A 12,004-nucleotide genomic window follows, 5' to 3' on the forward strand; every position below is an offset into this window, starting at 1 on the left:
TGAGTCATCCAATGCTTCCTGGAAGGTAGATGGATCCCCTTTATTGGTAATGAGAGCGAATGCAATATTCAAGTGATTTCTATATCTCATCGGTAATTTGTGATCTCTCAATGAATTTCTCCTTATAAGTAACTACACAATCTACTTCTTTACTTAATTCTTCCTACGACTCAACTTTTTCTTGTGTCTCACCTTTTTTCGATTTTGACATTAATAATTACTGATTTTTTCATTTATTTATGTTTATCCTTACGGAACAATGAATCCTCATCAAACCTAATGTCACAACTAATTGTGATCTTCCATGTGACCTGGTCATATATCATGTATTAATTCACACCATCATCATAACCAATAAATATGCACTTCTTCACCCTATGGTTTATCTTATCTCTCTTAACTGACAATACATGAGAGTTAGCACCGTAATCAAATACTCGCAGCCCTGAGTAGTCTGTATCATGAATACTCCACACACAACCGATCGGCATGGATGTGTATCAATTCACTAGGTAGCAAGCCATGCTAATGGTCTCAGTCCTTAACTCCTTACCTAATCTAACATTGCTCAACATTCTTCGGGCTCTCTCCAAGAGAGTTCGATTCATTCGTTCAACCATACCATTTTGCTCTGGTGTGTGCCTAAATATGTTATGATGTATAATCACCTCATTTTTACAAAACTAATTGAATTCATTTTTTAGTGAATTGTCTACCATTGATTGTCCTTAATATTTTCAAATTCTGCTCTGTCTTCTTTTCAACATTGCCTTCTACATCTTGAAAGTGCCAAAAACATCGAATTTATGCTTCATAAAATAAACTTAAATCTTTTCTAAAATAGTAGTCATCTATAAATGAGATAAAAAATGATGACTCATCTCTATAAACAACAGACGACGGCCTATATACATCTGAATGCACATAAACCAGAATAACCTTACATGTTTTTCAAATTTAAAAGAAAACTGTGATTGATTACCATATATACAATGTTCGCATATATTAAAATCAACACTTTTAAAAAGACGAATCAAGCAATGATTAGTAAGGACCTTCATACCACACTCATTCATGTGCTTAGACATGTATGCCACAAACGTGATGATATGGACTCTGGTACAGACATTATAACTACACCCATTTCAGTATTCCCAATCAACTTGTATAAGTTACCACTCCGTCGGACCTTCATCACAGTGAGTACCCCTTTTAAAACTTTCAGGACACGACCAAATCCGATGAACTTGCACCCAATTGCATGCATCAAGAGTTCTAAGGGATATCAGATTCTTTCTTAGTTCAGGAACGTATCTCACATCTGCCATGATACAGTATTCTATTAAATATCTTAATATGCACCGATTTAATTCCAATAATATTACATGCAAACTCATTGCCCATAAACAGCTGGCCACCATCACACTCGTAGTAACTAATGAACTAATTCCACTAAAAAAGCATGTGTTATAAAACTCCCAAATTCAAAATCTACCCATTGTTGACATGCCCATATTCGGATGTGGTCAGAACATTGCAACCACCTACCACCTCACTAGATTTCGCTGTGTTGTCCTCCTTCAGTGTTTCATCTAATTTTTTCTCTTTTTAGGCTTTAGGACTTCGACAATCCTTCTTCGTATACCATTGTGTCACATAATTCCAACACTTAATCTTTCACTTGCCCTTAGACTTAGATTGAGAGCACAAGTTTTCCTTCTATTGCTTAGAATTTATTCCCCTAGCAATCAACGCATTCGTAGAGAAACCATCGCCACTATCATTCTTTCTCAACTACTTCAAATGAATGGTTGAGATGACAGTTTCGAAGTCTATAATCTCTCTATTGTGGCACATAATGTTTAAGAAACTCTAGCAAAACTGTGAAAGAGAGTTCAATAGAATTAGAGCTTGATCTTCCTCGCTAATCTTTACTTCCACACTCGTCAATTTGCAAAGTAATTTATTAAACGCGTTGATATATTTATTAATATCTGATCATTCTGCCATCTTCAGATTATATAGTTACTTTTTCAGATATAGACGGTGAGAGAGAAATTTCATCATGTATAAGCTTTTTAATGTCGTCCAAAGCCCTATGATGGTCTTTCGATCAAGGACATTTTAAAGGACATTGTCAAATAGACATAATTAAATCGAAGTTTTTGTTCTCTCATTCAATTGTTCCCACTCTTTATCGCTCATAGTCATTGGATGCTTTGTTACACTAAGAAGTGAATGTTGTAATACATGTTAAACTAGAAGGCTTTTAACCTTTACCTTACATAATTAAAATTTTTTTTTTTCATACTTAATGTAAGATTCCTTCATCATCATGTCTCAAATTCAAACTCGAATCCCAACATATAACTCTAATACCACTTGCTACGGGACTGAGGAAGCAAACACTAAATTTGAATCAAATAAACAAAAGCAAATGCAAGAAAACATGCATAAAAATACATAATTTTTACGTGAAAAAACCATGGCATAAAGCGACAAAAAATCCATTATGAAACTGATATTATAAGATATAGAACTTAGTTATAATGTAAAATTCTTCTAAAAATCCTAGCCTCCATCTAAACTAAGCCCTTCAATCTCTTTAATACCCTAATCATGTATTATATCTATATATATATATATATATATATATATATAGAGAGAGAGAGAGAGAGAGAGAGAGAGAGAGAGCAATTGGCCCCACGCCAATGGCTTGATAAGCTCATCTTATTTGGATATTGGCATTACGCTCATCCAAACAATTGAGCAACCTTCGAACAATTGAGTTCCTATATTCGATCAATCAAACATACTCAAAACTGTCTAGAGAGTTTATAAGTATTTTTTGAATTGTGTTGATCGCTTGAACCTTCAAGGTCAATCGCTTGAAACTTGTCTAAAACTGTCTAGAGACTAATCTGTCTAATCCAGAATTTACTTAATCAATTGAGCCTATTCAATCAGTCAAACTTCTCTATTTCTGCACAAATTGAAGACATCAAGACAACATATAACAGATATTGGTCGTCTGTGATTTCCTTTCTAACCTTCTATTTTCTCCACAAAGGTATGATCACATAATGAATGGTATGACTTAATTTATGATTCACAGCATGCACTCAAAATCGGACGTGTTACATGCACGGAACTGAAATTGAATGGCTTGGTTTACTGCTTTTGAAGTACGATTATTGGTCAATAGGTTCATTTGTGGTGACACAAAGATGGACAGTTCCAATCATCCGAATATCTAGGCATGAGGTTATGAGCGATGGACGCAGATTGCGTCCTACCCCCGCCCAGACGGTAATCCATCCAAGAAGGGCTCTGTGGGGCCCACCGTGATGTAAATGTTTTATCCACTCCATTCACCACTTTTATCAGATCATTTTAAGGTCAGATACTAAAAATGAGGCAGGTCCAAAGCTCCTGTGGACCACACCAAAGGAAGATGCACTGATAATGATACCCACCATTGAAACCATTCTAAGGGCCAAAGTGATGTTTTATTACCATCCAACCTATAAATAAGGTTATGTAGATGTGGATGAAGTGAAAATACAAATATCAGCTTGATTTGAAACTTCTCTAGCTCCCAAGAAGTTTTTAATGGTGGAAGTTTAATCCCCACTTTGTGGTCCACTAACGCCTTCTACCTACTTCCTTTTTCGGTTCTTACCTTGAAATGGTATGAAAAAAAATCGTTGAACAGCATGGATAAAACATTTAGATCACGGTGGAACCCACAGAGCCCTGCCCGGACGGATTATTGTCCAGGCGGGTGTAGGACGCAATCCGTGTCCATGAGCGACAGATGGTTGCGATTGCATTGACAATATAGGCAAACTATACTCGTTTGAGATTGTTCAACCAGTGTGATTTCAGCCGATGCTCCATACGAAACGGGCCCCACAATTAGAAACCCCACTATTTGGATAGCTTGAATAGACATACACACTCAATGCAAAAGTACGGTGGATGAGCCACCATGGTTTACCTAATGCTCGTGAAGTATCACCAGTGTCTTACACTTTAATGGTTGAAAGTTGGAAACTGACAGAGGCCACCCTTTTTACCGGTGGGATCTAGCGAGTGTTTAATTGTCCACCGATCTATATATATATATATATATATATATATTTCATGTGTACTATTGCCAAGGGCCAAAAGTCGGGTGGGTTCAACCCGACCAACCTGACATTAGGTTGGGCTCGGGCAGGATGTAACGGGTTTGGTCTCGAGCTTGGGCTATATAAACACCAACCCGATAAAGGTTGGGTCGAGCTTGGATCGAGGTCTCGAGTTGCCTGACCCAACCCAAACCCGACCAATATATAAGTTATAAATGATAATTGAGTGTAGATCATCTATGTTGAAGGCATATGAAATTCTAGTGACGTCAGGTCTAATTGGTCTACACCATTTCTGATGACTCAAGCTAACAAGATATGGCAGATATCTCTATCTCAAATGGATTGTGTACTACATAACATGACTTTTAGAGGAGTAGTCATATATTTTAACTAGTCTCTTCAGAAAAAAAAGTTCTTTACCATAAATAACCATTATATAGTTAATAAAATTATAGGTAAAAAAATAAGAAATGTATTGAAATATAATAGACTAATGTAATAATGAAAATAATAGCACGTATCCGCTAGACCAACCTGCCCAACCTGACCGAGATTGGGTTGGGTTAGGGTTGATGTACAGGAACCTTGGGTTGTGTTAAGGTTGAGCACCAACCCGTTCCAATCCGCCCGACATTCAGCACTACTACTGCCTACCAGAAGATAACGATCCAATGCCTGTTGAAAGGAGCTTTGCAAGGCAACGCGTGTGCAATAAAGCTTGCGTACACATCACACGTGTGCTAACATGGCTGCTGGTGCGTGCGAGATCCAGTCCATCCTACTGGTTGGTACATGCTTTTTAAAAATAAAATCTGATCTAATATGTTGTACTCTATTTCTAACAGTAGATGAAATTGTCAGTTAAAAAGTGGCGTTTCAAGAAAAATGTGTAACGTGCGAAAGATTTTTAGAGATATCTGTATAAATGGCTAATATTTATGAGATCCAAACCGTTTATCTTGGTCTCTATCATGGGTAGGTCATGCCACGAAATCACACTTGTGTGATCTCAAATCCTGATCACAGAAGCGTGCCATTTTAACGTTGACCATTGCATTTAGTTATCTTTAGTCCACGTGCAATCTACAAAGTTGTTTGGGAGCGTGGACTTGGAACCCGGATCCGGAACCCCCCAAGATTTGAAATCCTCCTAGTGTGTTTGGCACAAGGATCGTAAATAACTTTAATCCAAAATAGCTATATATGATATATTTATAAGAGTTTGAATTTAATTACTAAATTAATTTTAATATCTCTAAATAGTGAGATATGTAATTTTTGACCCAGTAGTTGTGATAAGCCTGCTGAAATATATGCTTTGTTGAAAATGATGAAATTTCATGTCTCAGATGTGCCACAAGCATAAGATCATGTCTGAGTGGCTAACCAACTATTTTTTATCTTGGACAATGTACGGACAGAGCTGGACAATGTTAAGACAGTGCCAAACGACCCCATAAAGTCCTCCCATCAGCAAAGAGACCATCTAATTAGTGTCATCTTTTGATGGCAATCCATCAACGGTATGGTCCAATCGATTAATGGCACTGATTGCATACATTGAGTCCATGTGCTCCGTACTATGGATAAACTCTCACTTTAATCACGAGCATGCAGTCTGGGTTGAGCAGGTCTGTCATATCAGTTTCTGGTCTACGGGGCAACCGTGCAAAGTTGAGGTCCACCATGTGGGTCCACGTGTCTGCGACTACAATAGACTCTGCTCCACAATATCTTTAAAATCCCCTGCCTATATAGGGCAGGGAGTGGATTACGCACCTCGGAGGTACGGAGGAAGGTCATTTCCGCCGGAAGCGGATTGGCTGGTGTACCATACACCACATACCTGGTGTTTTTATGTCACCAAGTTCTGTGGTCCCATCACGAGGTATGTATTATATCCAAACCGTCCGTTCATTTGGTAAGCTCGTTGTAAGGCTTAAGCTGAAAAATAAGACGGATCTAAAAATCAAGTGGACCACACTCCAAAAAACAGTGGGATTGAACGTCTACCATTGAAACCCAATAGAAGTTTTGGATCAGTACAATACTTGCTTTTCCTCCTCATCCAGGTCTGTGTGACCTTGTGAACAGATTTGATAGGAAAATAAATATTATGGTGGGCCCTACGAATGTTTCAATGGTGAGAATCATGGTCTCGACTACTATTTGTCGCGTGGTCACTTCTAGTGTGGCCACTTGAGCTTTGGATATTACTTATTTTTGTGCCCGTGCTCTGAAACGATCCGGCCAAATGAATGAACATTTTGGGTACAATAATAAGTAAATCATTGTGAGGCTATGTAACTTTGATCTCTAATGGACGCTGATACAACTGTCTCCTCTTTACACTACACAATCCTCTTCCTTCCATGCCTCGACGGTGGGAAGCGGATTGGCTGGTGTACCACACACCACCAGCTTGATTGGTGTGTTGAGGTCACCAAGTTTTGTATATCCTATCATGAGGTATTAGTTATATCCAAATTGTCCGTTCACGTCGTGATCTCGTCATAAGGCTTGAGCCAAAAAATAAAATAAATCCAAATATCAAATGGACCACACTGTAACAAGCAGTGGGGGATTGAGGGTGTACCATTGAAATTCTTTTGGGGCCACATAAACTTTGAATCAATATTAGTCCACTTCATACTGGCATGACCTTAAATATAGATTGGATGGAAAATAAACGTTGCAGTGGGCCCTATGAATGTTTAAATGGTGAGGATCACTGTCCCCACTATTATTGTAGTCCACCTGAGCTTTAGATATGCATCATTTTTGGGATCATGATCTAAAATGATCTTAACAAATGGATGAACGGTTTGGATATGATAAATACATCATTGTGGGGCCTATGTAATGTTGATCTCCTTTGAACGGTTCATACAACTCAAAGCTCGAGGAGCATCACCGCTTGTTTTCGCACGACACGTACCCACACCACCAACCTCCGCTGTGTTGACTTCATCAAGTTTCATGGGTCCCATAGCGATGTATGTATCTGTATATCCATTTGGCGAGCTCATCAAAAAGCTTGAGCTGAAAATAACACAGATCCAAAGATCAAGTGGACCACACTGCAAAAAGCAATGGGGGATTGAATATCTACCATTGAAACTCTTCCGAGGTCACAAAAGTTTTCCATCAATATGATATTTTTTCTCTCTTCATTCAGCTTGTGTGATCTTATGAAAGATTGGACGGAAAATTAATGTTATGGTGAGCCCTGCATATGTTTTAAGGGTGAGAATCATTGTCCCCACTGTTATTTGTGGTGTGGTCCACTTGAGCTTTGGATATGACTCATTTTTGGTGTCATGGTCTAAAATGATCTCTCCGAATGGATGAACGGTTTGGATATAATAAATACATTATTGTGGGCCCATAAAACTTTGATCTCCTTTGAACCGTTCGTACAACTCGAGGTCGATGATCATCAGCGCTCGTCCACGCACGACACGTATCCCACAGCAGCGAGGTCGCTGGTGTGTGGTACACCACTCAATCCGGCGCGTTTCTCGATTGATATGAATCAAAGCGTCATGTGCTTTCTCAGCCATTGATTGGCCCCTAAATATTTTTGCTTTGATTGGAATATCTTAGAAAAATGCTTCGGTCCTCTCCGAACACTACAAGTTATAATACTCGTGGTTGCATAGGATCACTCGCATGGTCTAATAAATTTAATCTAAAACGTTCAGTTCATTAGTTATAAGGGAGAGGCGTTTCAACGAGTTTCAAACTCATCATCCTCATTGACCATAAAAGTAGGGTCCTTGCTCTTGCTCCAGTGGTAGACTCTCAGGGCCCGTTTGGCCTAGTGGATTGGAAGGGATTTAATGGTATTAGGGTGGATGGCATGGATTTCTAGGTAATGATGGTGTTGTCAGTGGATTGTCTTGAGATCCATGGGATTGCTATATCCCTGAATTGCTACATCCAGTCTGTTTGGCACGCCTGGCAAATTCCGGGATTAAACCTTCTCATCCCTTCTAATCCTTCGAACCGAACGCATCCTAGGCAAATTTGAACGGATTAGGGTGAATTGGATGGGATTTAAAGGTAATGATGGTGTTGTTAGTGGATTGTCTTAAGATCCATGGGATTGGGATCAGATCACCGACTCTGTTGGCACACCTGGCGAATCCCATGATTTAACTTCCAATCCCTTCCAATACCATCTAGTCCCTTCCAATCCGACCGGCCAAACGGGCCCTCAGGAGTTTCAACACCGGGTCAAGGGTTCGAGCGCCCATAGGTGGTGAAATCCCACTAATGCGTGAGTGTGTGCTAGTGTGTGTGCGTATTAGAGGTGGGCATTTTTGACTCGATCCGGTGGATTCGACCCGATCAAACCCGATTCGACCCGTTCCGAACCGAACAGACGGCCTGGATCGGGTAGGATCGGGTAAGATCATTTAGATCCGACTAGTTTTCGGATCAAGATCGGATAGTGGTTAATCCGGACCGTTCCGATCCGAAAACCCGATCCGAATAGATCCGGACCATTCCGATCCGGCCAGATCCGGAGTAAAAAATCAATATTTTTACTTTTTCTTATGGTGTGGTCCACTTGAGCTTTGAATATTCATCAATTTTGGGTTTAACAGCTAAAATAATTTGAAAAAACAAATGGACGGCGTGGATACACCACATGCAATCACGGTGGACCCCAACAAAGTTTTTTCACATATGAGAGTTACTTGCACGGCACGTCAACAGGCGGGCAACCGCTGTTTACTTGCTTTGCAAGTCAACATGGTAGGTTGTGAGAGTATATATTAAAGTGGCTTAACCAAGTTACTTGGGCCTCACCATGATGTATGTTTTGTATCCAACCTTCCATCCATTTGGAGAGATCATTTCAAGGCAATATCCAAAGAATGAATGAAATCCAAAGCTCCAGTGGACCCCAACATAGAAAGTTCCATGGACAGAGACGCCCACCATTAAAAACTTTTAAAGGCTACAAAAGTTTTAGATCAACCTGGTATTTGTGTTTTCCCTTATTTCTTTATTTTTCAACTTTTGAAGAGGTTGGATTTCAAATAAACATTACGGTGGGCCTTAGGATAGTTTCAACGGTGGGAATCATTCTCCCCACTTTTTTCTGTGATGTGGTCTATCACAGATTTTTATCTACATCATTATTTGGCTCATGCCCTAAAATGATATCTCAAAATTGATGGACGGTGTGGATATAACACATACAGTGTAGTGGGGCCCACAGAACTTGGTGACGTTACTTCAGTAGCCTGCCTGATGGGACGTAGCCTGCCCGATGCGACAACACATGCAGCAGGCGTTGATACAAATTTTTTATAGTCATGTGGGGCCCACCTTGATGTATATATGTTATCTAAGCCGTTCATCCTTTTTGACATATCAATTTAGGCGTTGAACAAAAAATTATGATACATTAAAGATTGAAGTGGACCACACCATATGAAATGATCCGACTAGTGTCCAACCCGATCCGACTTGGTTTGCCTCACCGAGTCAGACTCGGATCGGGTCAAATAATTCAAGCATCAGTTCTGTCCGAGTCAAGTGACTTGAACTCGATCTCGGATCGGATCGATTTCGGGTCAACCCATTAGAATTTCGGATCTGACCAGGTTAGGCCGAATCCGGTCCGACCAGGACCGATGCCCAGCTCTAGTGCGTATCCTGAAAAAAATTAAAAAAAAAACTATAAAAGTAGAAATGGGTTTCAAGCCTTACATATCTTAGAAGGTTAATCATATAAGGCTGTAAGGTATGAAAGACCAAGACACTCGGTTTATAAAGATGACATTTCAATCAAGTACACATTTTAGTTCAGGTTAATCAATCCCATCTTTGATGCACATGCTTTCAATTCCGCATATCTCATCTTTGATGCACTGTTCGATGCTTTCAATTCCGCGTCATAAGTTATACAACCAGGTTATAAACGGAAACAGATTAGCTGCTCCCCCGCCACCAGCCCGGTGGCTGTGTTCGGTGCTCTGTGGGCCCACCATGATATATGTGTTTCATCCATTATGTCCATCTATTTTTACGGATCATTTTATGGCTTGATCCCAAAAATGAGAGGGATATAAATCTCAGGTGGACTACGCCACATGAAAACAATAGTGATTGGATATCCACCATTAAAACCCTCCTAAGGGCCACTGTACTGTTTATTTGACATCCAATATGTTGGTTAGTTCGTACAAACCCAGATGAAGGGAAAAAACAAAGATCAACTTTGTCTAAGACTTGTATGGCTCCCAAAAAGTTTTTAATGGTTGACATTCATTCAACACTGTTTCCTGTAATATGGTCCACTTGAGATTGTGATATACCTTGTTTTTTGTATCGTACCATAAAATGATCTAAAAAAATAGATGGACCGAATGGATGAAATACATACATCATGGTGGGGCCCACAAAGCACCGAGCACCAACCATTGTCCGGTGGCGGGGGAGTAGCCAATCCGTTCCCCCTATAAACACTGCATCCACGCCCAACCCAACAGCCAGTCAACATCTAGCAGCCAACTACCATCAGCAAACTCTAGCTTGTCTTTGAGTGCTCGCAACATTCCTCGTTCCCTATAGCAGAAAACGTACCACACCATTGAGATGCACTGGAAGCAAGACTGCGCAGTCGTATCTAAAATAGATCTGATCTTGCTTCATTAGAGGTGTAAACGAGTCGAGCCAAGCTGAGCTTTGCCCAGCTCGTACTCGACTCGAGCTGCTCGAGTCTCAGATTGTGTTCGGCTCAGCTTGGCCTTTGAGCTCAGAACAGCAGCTCGTGCTCGGCTCAGTTGAGTTCAAACAGAGTTCGAGCCAATTTTTCGAGTCGAGTTCGAGTTCGAGTCTTTAAGTCTGTTTCGAGTCTTCGAGCCAGTGGTCGCTGGTCGGACTTAATATACATTCAACAGGTCCGTCCAGCCAGTGGTCACTGGTCGGATGGGTTCGTCCGGCCAGTGGTCACTGGTCAGATGGGTTCCGCTACTCGGACGACCGGAAAAAATTGGAGAGAATGAATGTCGAAGGATTAGACCCACTTTCAAAAGAAATGCCGCTGGACAGACACTGGAAGAACGAAATGCTGCTGGATAGACTCTAGATGAACGAAATGTAGCCGGACGGACGACCGATTTGGGCGATTTGAAAGGAGAAATGGGACGATTTGGGGCAATTCGGACGAAAGGGAGGGAGAATGGGTAGGGCTTGCTAGTTTGGGCGTACGGGTAGGGTCGGGTGACTGGGTAGGATTTTTTTTTAAAAAAAACTTTATATATAACTCAAAGTCGAGTCGAGTCGAGCTTAATACCGAGTCGAGCTATGTCCAGCTTGAACTCGACTCAAAATATTCCGAGCACTCAAAATATGGCTCGACTCGGTTCGAACATCGTTTCGATTCGAGTCAAGTTGAGCTTTTTCGAGCCAAGTCGAGTAAGTTACTGAGCTTAGGCTGCTCGTGTACCACTCAATGCATCATAGGAGGGCAAGCAGAACACATAGGCAGCCAAATCCGAAGCAGAAGAACCCTACCACTCCAGGAGCCTCCTCATGATCGTAGTACTCCCTTTTCTTTTTTTATTTGTAGTTAACCCCTTTTTAAAATTCAATATTTATTTTGCTATATATACATAGAAAAACTACACGTCGTGTAAAACTCATCTTTTTTTTCTTTTTTTTTTTTTCCTTGGAAGCAAATTCATACTTAAATATCGGTAGGATAAATTCTAACTTATCTTATTACTGCTACACATGAACTCGTACAATCACAGAAACCACAATCCAAAGCCATTAAGCCAATTCAACCCCTTTCCAGGCTTTTTGCTGCTGGCTCGTGTTGGCAGCTGTGGATTTATTTATTTATT

The sequence above is a fragment of the Magnolia sinica genome, chromosome 17 (genome assembly GCF_029962835.1).
Source record: "Magnolia sinica isolate HGM2019 chromosome 17, MsV1, whole genome shotgun sequence".
Classification (NCBI taxonomy): Eukaryota; Viridiplantae; Streptophyta; class Magnoliopsida; order Magnoliales; family Magnoliaceae; genus Magnolia; species Magnolia sinica.